Genomic DNA, 10529 nt, shown 5'->3' with positions numbered 1-10529 from the left:
GAGCAAAGGCTGCTCAAACCGGGTACTTGTGGCCGTAAAAAAGTTGCCGCGGCTAAAAAATGCCGAAAACCGGGAGGTAAGTGCCTCGACAAGGCACAAGATCCGCAGGGTTGGATCGGGAAACTTATAGACAGAGCGAGGGTGACGTCTGGGCTCGAATGCTGAGCACCAAACAAACCAGTGCCGTGACTCGTTGTCGGGCTGAAAGTTTCATTCAAAACGAATAGAATCTGCATTTTATTATTTCTGGCCGGGTAGTTAAGTGAATTGGGAAAAAGGCTTCTGGTACTATGCATCCACCCTCTCAAATGGTTCCGAGCCTTGAAATGGTTCCTTGACATCAAGTTGAGTAAGAGTTAAGAGCGCAATTGTTTAAGCAGGAGTGTGTGTCCAGGAAGTCAAGTCAGGAACTTCAGTCCGGATACGTAAGTCATTTGCATTCCGGTTTTTTGTTTAGTCTTTAATTTTTCGTCAAGATCAAACTCCCCTTTCGACCTTTTTAAAATTTTTTACACAAAGTCTGATTTGGTCATATTTATTTTTTTTTTTTATATAGATTCATCCTTTTTTTTAGTAAAAAATTATTGATTACACTAAAAATTAATATATTGTAAGCTCCTTAAAAGAAAAAAAAAATGTATTTAAAAACTTATAATCTTAAACTTAACTTTCTTGTAAGGAGAAAATTAAGCGACCTTGCGCCATCTGTTGAAGATTTTCAATACTATAATTGATTAAAAAATCATATTACTTACTTAGATTAATTTTTACTATCAAGTCCGATAAATTGTTTAGTAGCTTCAGTAAAAATCAATTTATTTTGCTGTAATTTATCATATTAAAATGGTAAAGAATAATTAATTTTTTGTGTTTATTATTTTTTCACATGTCAGAATATTGCTTAAAACGAAATGTGGAGTTTTACAGTACATATATGGTAAATTTTATTTTTTCTTTATATTGCTGCGATAAGAGACTGCTCGAAAGCCAAGACGTCGTCAACGGCGTTAACGGGCTGCGTGAGTGATAAATCCCATGGGGGATAGGAGTCAAATAAATATTATATGTGGTTGAAATAAAATAGGAAACTGGCTAGTGTATATTGTATGGCGTATAATATAAATATAATCCAGACTATATTTGGTATTTTATTTATACAAGGATATACTCTGTATATGGTCTGTAGGAAAAACCGGTGAAATGCCCGGTAAACATAAAACGAGCGAGCTTCCAAATAACACTGAACACAGCTCGATAATAACTTGCAGCGCAAATGTGTTGTGTTAACGTGTAGTGTCGTCGTGAATATCCAATGCGAAAAGGAAATTAGCTTTCGCGGTGCTTTACAAAAATAATGTCGAGTGTATGTGTGAAACTGGGAGGAAAAAGTTGCTATCTTATGCAATAATCCTCTTGGGTTTTAAGATATAGTATGAGCAAACTTTTTTATGAAATTATGTTGAGAGCGTGATGGTTTTTAAAAAGAAAAATTGGATAATTTTTAGTATGTTTTTGATACTATTTCTGATCAACACAAATCATAAATTAATATGAGGAATTATTATTGATAAATTAAAGAGATTTGATTAAATTGGGAAAAATAATTTTGAGAGAAGAAAAAAATTAATTTTTTACTTACAACAAACTTATACCTATTTTTAATCTTATAACAATTCATTTTATTAGGGTCTCGCCAGCTGCAAATGTGAATTTTATTATATTGCACCAAAATTATAATAAACTAAAATTTCCCAAAAATGCTCTTGCAGCAGACGAGACTTATCAGTTGTTTGGCATCACCAAGTAAATTATAATCTAGTATAATTTATGGTGATGAGACACAACTGAAACTTTTCTAACAAAATTTTAATACCGTTGTAGAAAAATCTACAACTTAAGTAATTACTATATTAATTACCTATTACTAATAAATAATAATAATAATAATAATCATAATTATTAACTAAATAATTATATGCTAATAATAATAATTAAATAATGTTAATAAATATAAATAATAATTAAATAATATTAATAATCATAACTGATAATGAATTAAAATTAATAATTATAAATAATAATTATTTAAATTAATTTACAAAAAAGTGGTGGAAGATATGACCCCCACAATTTAAATAAAAAAAAAAAAATTTGAACCAAACATATCATTTTAAAGAAGTAGATCATATTACATCAAGGAAAAAATTTTTTAAATAAACTAAAATGTACTGCAACCAAGAATAAGGTTTCTCAGAATTTTTCTGCTTGTTTTTAATTGAAAAAAATTCGTCAAAATTATTTTCTTGGTTCAAGAATTTTTCTCTTCAGTAAAGTTGAAATTTTTCTTTAGGCCTTATTGTCCGCCAGTACATAATAAAAAATAAATTTTTAAAGCAACATTGATTTTTTTCTCAAATTAGTTTTTAAAAATTGAAAAGTAATTCGTATTTTCACCAGTTAAAAAATTAAAATATCACTCTTTAAAAATGTGAACAGTTGATTTTACACTGCGATAATATTAATAATTCAATATCTAAACAAATAATAATTGATACTACTTACATAAAGGTATTAAATTTTAATATCAAGTACTTAAATAAATTGGCAAAGAAATAAAGAGATTAGGATGCTAAGAGCTACTTTATATTTAAACAGCGTATTGTTATAGCCTTTAAATCTTATCAATCGTAACACATTATTAGATTATACTGTGTCAAGTTAAGCAAACGATAAAATGTTTAATTATATTTTTCTCTTCAATGAAAATAATCATTTTTCGTTTTTATTAAAAAAAAATATACTTGAATGATAATTAATTATAAAACTTGTTGATTAAATTGTATATTTATCGTTTCATCACAAATATCCCTTAGCTAATCCTCCTTATTAAATTTTGATCCAGTACGCCTACAAATAAATTTTACAATACATTAAACAATTAATCATTTAGCATTATATTTATCCTTCAAGCCTCCAGTTTTCTTTTCGGGGTTAAAGAAGTAAAGGCGACGCCCAGCCCGAGACATTAGCACTGATATTTTATTCATGAGTCACCTTATACGTACACACAAAACATCTACTACAAAAAACAGCCTCATTCTCCTCTTACATTTCACATCCTTTTACTTGTAAATAGTGAGAAAGATGAAAGCAAAGAAGTTTCAAAAATAAAAACATAAAAAATTTCAGCTACTAAATAAAACATCCATACACGACTCACCCATAAATTTGTATATGTCTGATAGATTTACAAGCCACCCCTAACCCGTACATCCTTTTCCCTCTTCCCGCTCTTCCTTTGCTTACAGTCCCGCCAAACTGATATTTAAATTAGTAAAACTCGACGCAGTTATTTCTAAAAGCCATCAGCATGAGTAACCCCAAGGAAATATGCTTTTCCCAAAGTTCTCGCGGTACTTCCGTCATCACTCACCCTTTATCCTCACCCTGTCTCGTTCCACTCGACCCCAAATCCACCCACGCACCTTGTTGACTTACGTCCTCATTTGCTTGCTTTACTCGACTTGTTTTGCGTTCTAAAGCAAGTGCATAGACAATTAACTATCTATAGTTAACTAACGATCGAGAACATGCATAATTTTATCCATTCATTTTTAATACGTTAAATACATTAATGTTATTTGATAATTTATTTATTAAAAATTATATGTTTCTATACCATGAAATAATTTTTCAAATTAAATTCTTTTTTTAAATTAAATGTATAATTCTTTTGATCGGAAATTTTTTATTGGACTTTCCAAAGATTGAAATAGTTTTTTTTAATTACAATTAAAAAATTTTATGGAAAATTAATTTGGGAAAAATCTTATTTGATTCACGAGTAATTTTTTTGGTAAAACAATATTATTTTGAAGGGAATAAATTGTTTTGATTCAAGAATTTTTAAATTTGTTTTTAAATTTGATATAAAGAATTAAGGATACGTTTAGTTTGATATAATTTATGAAAGTGGAAAATAATTAAAAAAAAAATTGTTAGACGATAGATTAATTGATGAACTTTTTATGATCTTCAGAATATTTGTTGTGATTAAATTTTTTTATTTTATTGTTAAAAAATATAAAGAGAAACTTAAAAGTATATTAAAAAACAAATGATTGATTTAACAAAAATTTTTTTGATTTTGAAAATAAAATTATTCTTGAACCAAGTAATATTTTGTAATATAAAAAAGTTTGAAAATCGTGGCTGGTGCAGTAGCCCACTGGCCTACTTGCATATATTTTTAGCCGTAAATGTAGGCACAGAAATGCATGTGCTTATGAATGTGGATGAATCTAGGGGAGCGAATAAAGTGCGTGGAAGTTAAGAGTGCATCTGGAGAAGTGCTGGAAAAAGGAGGGTAGAGAGTGAATGTGAGTATGAGTATGAGTGAGAATAGAGATGAGAAACTGGCGCAGTGCATATCCCTCCTTACCTCCATACCTCTTTTATTCTCCTTTCAGAACCAGCGTACCTAGTAATTTAACGAAAGCCACCCTAAAGTACGCGGGCGTTAATAATGATCGCAGGAATGATATGCACTGGAGGGTCCGTAGGGCTGCTTTCACTAGGTCAATATTCTCCTTGATGCACTCGTGAATGTATGTCGAGTTCCAGTGCAGTAGAGATTTATTTTTACTTTTTTATCTTTAGGTTCTTTTGTATTATCTTCAATTTTTATTTGCTTTTATTATTTCTGTTTTTAATTAAAGACACAATAATAAATTAAAATAATTGGGAAATCCATATTTCTCAGAAGTAAGTTTTACTTATTTATAAATTGCCATTCTGTAAAAAAATTTTATACAAGGCCTGATATGGTCATGTATAGACATATCAGTCAAAGCATAACAATAAAAAAATAATTTATTATAGTTGTAGAGATAAATATTAAACAAAATATTAGTTATAGAAAAAATTCTTAAAAAAATATATTTTAACATTTTAGAAACATACAATAAAAATGTATACACAGAAAGAAAAATTTCTTGATTGGAGAACAAAATTCTTAGTTCAAGAAAATTTTCGGGTGCCTGAAGGAAGACCGAAATTGTGTTGACCGAAGTAAAAATTTTTCTTGAAATTCTATTTTTGGTGGAAGTCATTTTTTCTTAATTCAAATTATCATAAAAACTTGATGCAATAAATTTTTATAGTTGATCAAGATTTTTAGATACTTTAAGGAAGTGGCGCCACCTACTTCAGCTGAGAAAAAAATTTTCTCACCTTGAGAAAATTTTTCTCTTGAATATTTGATACCCATTTTATCCACAGATTCGGTAGAATCTGGCGCCAAGTTCCGTTCAAATCCGTTGTAAACGGAGCGCCAGACTACCGACTGTGTTTACTGTAAGCAGAACGGTTTTTTGAGGCTGCGAAATTTTATTTAATTCTACGGTACTTTTTTTATCCAATTTGTTTATCATAACAGTAATTCATAATTTACTTCACCGTATTAATTAATTATATTCACTTATAACAATTTATTTACTTGAAATTATTAAATTTTATCAGCACATACTATAGCTCTCTCACAAATTTCGATCCTGACTTTTTTTTTATGGAGAAAGGTCAGCGCCACAGACTAGATAAAATAAAAATGTGTAGTAATCCTCCTATAGATAAGCAACTACAGTTAAAAAAAGTAATTCACAGCTTACATTTATGGCCGCCAGGGTGCACTGGAATTACATCTACATAAACTGTAGCTTCAAAGGGATAGTTTGCAGTAAAAAATGCAGTCAACACGAGATTTAAGTTGGTACCGATTGTAAATTTTCATTATAATTACAAAAAATACTAAAATCCGAACAAAAACAGTTTCACTGTAAAAAAGTCGCGCCAAGTCCACGTTCATAAGACTATTAGGAAAAAAATTTTTTTTCTTTAAAAAGATACAAAATAAAAAATTAAAAATCCAAGTAACCGATATGATTGTTTTTGATTTTCGGAAATTAAAAAATTTTATTGTAAATTTAAAAATTAAAAAAAAAATTTTAGAACGTACTTGGTGTGCGTCATTGTCTATTTCAATTTTTTTAAAGTCCTAGTAAATAGATTTTACGAATTTCATTAAAAGTAAAATATTTTGCAACCACGCACACTAAATACGTTCTAAAATTTTTTTTTTAATTTTTAAACTTACAATAAAATTTTTTTTAATTTTCGAAATTCATAAACAATCATATCGGTTACTTGGATTTTTTAATTTTTTTATTTTGTATCTTTTTTTAAAGAAAAAAAAAAATTTTTTTTTCCTAATAGTCTTATGAACGTGGACTTGGCGCGACTTTTTTACAGTGAAACTGTTTTTGTTCGGATATTATTTTAACGTTCAATTATACATATTGAATGAAAAAAAATGATTCAATATTATTTGATCTTCCCATTTGACATGTTAATCAATAAAAATATTTATGAAAATTTACTTCTATTTTTATATTTAATTTTTTGGAGCAAGAGAGAAATTTTCTCAAGACAAGAAAATTTACTTCTATCAAGAACTAAATTTTTTGGAACAAGAGGCTGAATTTTCTCAAAACAACAAGATTTTCTTGACTTAAATAAATTTTCTTGGATCAAAATACGTATTTCTTAAAGCAAGAGAATTAATTTTGTTGGAATAAGTGAAATTTCTTGTCAAAAAAAAAAATTTTGTTTTCGCTCAAGAAAATAACTAGGAAGAAAAATATTTTCTTGGCTCAAGTGAACCTTTTTTTCTATGTACATAAAAAAACATAAAAATTTATATATTACGCATAAAAATATATTTTTATTACTATATCTTCTAATATAGTTAATGTTTATATCAAGTCACATGTGGACATATTAAATTTTCTTATATGGTCCCATATGACCATATCAGACATTTTTTCATGACGAGCCACCAAATGACTGAATAAAATACTGATGTGAAGAAACAGAAGAATGAAAAGTAATGAATGATCTGTTATTTTGAAGAAATAAAATAAAAATAAAAAAAGCAAAAACTCTATTTGATTCAACGGCAAAGTGATATGACTTGCTTTGCATCGAAATAGCACCGGTATGTACTATATTACCGAATCGAGAAATTCCGTTTGGAGCTTGGGAATGAGAAGAAAAACTCCCGAGAAATGAGGGTTAAAAAAAAAGTTAAATTGGTCCAAACGATTTGCGCCCTAGAAGCGACTCGCTGTTGAAAAGAGATATTCATTAGATTGGTGAAACTCAGGACTCAGCTCTCAACTTGGGAAATTTGCATCGAGAGGAAATACCCGAGTTTTTCCGCGGGCACACGATTTAGCATATTCCTCGCGTAAAGCTCCGCCGACGGTGCATCGAAAATAGAGTCGTAAAACGTGGTACCCGCGATGCCCGTCGTTATACATGCGGCTATCGTACTATACACCGTTAACCCGAGATTTACGAGTGATCCGATATCTAAAATCGATTTTTTTTTATTTTCATGCATTAAATTCATTGCACCGTGCAAAAACATAAAGCTAGGAGAAAAAATTTATCAATTATTTTTTATGATTCTCTAATCAAAATTTATATCTCAAGTTAGTATTTTTATTTTGTTCATAATTGAACACTTTTAGCAATTACTTACACTCAAACTTTAAAGCTCTCATACACGGAGAGAAAAATGTGGAAATCATTCCTAGAATATTAATGAAATATTTTCCTATACTATTTTAGAAGCGATTACTTAAATTATGGGAATTGTACCCATAATTTTTGGGAAATGTTACTATAATTATGATTCCCATAATATACAGAAATAGTTTCCATAATATTATAGGAATGATGCCTAATAATATTGGAGTAATTTTTTTTCACATAACTGTGGTATTTAATTAATTATTTTTAACTGAATTTATTTTTTTTTTTTTTTGATTAAATGATTCTTTTTTTATAATATATAAATTGATAAAAATGTTATCAGTAATAATATTTATTATTATTAAATTAATTAGTTGTAGCAGTTGATATTTTTTTAATCTTTAATGGTATACATGCTTGTAAATTAAAATAAAATTAATTAAAAAAAAAAAAAAAATTAATTAACAAAAAAATTTCTTAAACAAAATAAAATTTCCAATGGTTTTGAAATTCCAAATTTTCACATGTTTTTGCGGCTCAACGTATGTATTGTTAATAAATAATTTGCTTTAAAAATAAAATGAAATTGTAAAAATAAACGATGAATTTCCATATCTATTTTGCTCCTTTAATTGTATAGTGAGAAAATATCCCTTTTATTAGAGAAACTTTAGAATTGCTACAATATTTTTTAATATTATTTAACACAATAATAACTGAGCTGGAATAAACAATTTACGATTAATAGACACGTGAATAAAAATTATGAAAAAGAAATTTTTTCACTCTAGTGAAAGATCAATTTTTTTTTACAAAAAAAAAATTTATTAGCAAAAAAATATACAATAATTACTTTATATTTTTGAAGTGATTGCTTCATTATTAAGAAAATAAACTTTTTTCTATTATTACGTGCGTTATTCCCATAATATTATAGGAACCATTCCTATAATATTTCAGGAACCATTCCCATAATATTATAGGAACCATTCCCATAATATATTGAAGCTATTCCATTATTGTATAGAAACGTTTCCAATAAACTATGAGTATGGTTCCCATAATGAGTATAGGATTGATGCCTATAATGATCATTTTATTATAGGAACCATTCCCATAATTTTTGGAAAGGTTCCTATAAATTTCTCTCCGTGTAGAAAATTAATTTTATTTTTCTAAAATTAAAATTCAATTTTTCATCCAAAAATATTCCCAATAAACAAACAAAAAGCTTCCAAAGAAGACAAAGAAATCCATTAGTTTTCTGCATAAAAAAATCCTCCTGGAGATTTATAGCCCCATACATCACATGTTAACGATAACAAATCAATTGTCGAACAATCAAACAAATAACTTAATTCACTTGACATACGCTCATTTATTACGAGGCATTTTTTGTGCCAGTAGCCTCTAGCCTCACTCTATTCGGCAACTTAGTCATCGTGGTCATCCTGCCTTTTTCACTTTCTCTCTTTCTCTCCTTCGATTCGATTTATCGAGGACATCAACAAATGACTGAAGCCTGGCCGCAGGTCGAGGGTCAAAGTCCAAGCTAACGATAAGGGCGAACTTGCACCTCTTTCTTAGACTCGCCCTCAAGCCCGTAGACTTGATCGACATCCAGCTCTAGCTCGATGTTTACCCGGTTTATTAGCTTTTCCCTCGGGCGAAGGTGTAAGACTTAGACTTGAACTTATAAAATAAAAAGAACATCAAGGATATCAGCTCCAGATAAATTGCTATCTCATTCGACTTCTTTTCTACAAAATTTCTTTTCTTATAGACGATTCTATCAAGCACTTACTATTTATTATAAGTAATTGATTAATTAATTCTCAAAGCCGTATGTCTCGAAAATATGAAAATAAATTCATTAAAGCACAAAACTTCTGAAATTTGTCGAGCTTTAATACTAACCCGGTTATATTGAATCCCTTATTTTAATTCCTCTATTTCGAATCCGACAACATATCCGGTTTAATATTTATCGCGTAATATAATATGACCCAAGTGCTTGGACGAGAACGGTACGCGTTTACGCGGTTGGTTAACTCAGGAAGCCGAGGAACATAAACTCGAAAACTAAATCCAACTAACCCAACTCCAACTCTAACTCCAACTAGTAGCATCTAGTGTGTGTTGTACTAGGCTCTTCTATCTGCTGCTCCAAAACATCATGTTTAGGTCTTGCTTCCATATGTATGTGTGTATGGATTGTATAATAGCAGTCAATCCTACGTACTAGTATAGACGCCATGATTCTCCTGTCTACATATTTATCTACGTCCATCTATCCGGATATTTTAGGGTGTAGTTTGTCTGCAGACTAGAGACTTTATCACATTTATTAGCGTTTCGTGCCCAACATCCGTTCAGTATAGAGTCAGTTTGCATGGACCTGAAACCTCAGATATTTTAACGAGCGTTGTGGTTGTTCATAATTGTTAATTAATGTCATAAGATCAAAATAATTTGGTGAGAAAAATTGAAAATTGAAAATTGTAATTCAATGATTAATTCAAGGAAAATTTTTTTTTATGTGGATTTGATTCTTAAATCGAGTAAAATTTACTTAAATAAAAAAAAATTTTTCTTACTACGCCGGTCGAAAAAAAATTTATTGAAAAAATTTCACATGTAGAAAATTATAAAAATTATACATGCAATTTTGTAAGAATATTTTTTTTTGTTCTAATTTAATAAAAAAAAAAAAAATCAAAAATTGTTGTACGTCGGTTAATTTTAATCCGAACAAAAACAGTTTCACTGTAAAAAAGTCGCGCCAAGTCCACGTTCATAAGACTATTCGGAAAAAAAAATTTTTTTTTTTCTTTACAAAAAGATAGAAAATAAAAAAATTAAAAAATCTAAGTAACCGATATGATTGTTTATGATTTTCGGAAATTAAAAAAAATTTTATTGTAAATTTAAAAATA

Source organism: Cotesia glomerata, linkage group LG2 (genome assembly GCF_020080835.1).
Source record: "Cotesia glomerata isolate CgM1 linkage group LG2, MPM_Cglom_v2.3, whole genome shotgun sequence".
NCBI classification, from domain to species: domain Eukaryota; kingdom Metazoa; phylum Arthropoda; class Insecta; order Hymenoptera; family Braconidae; genus Cotesia; species Cotesia glomerata.
Note: the sequence above shows the minus strand (reverse complement) of the source record.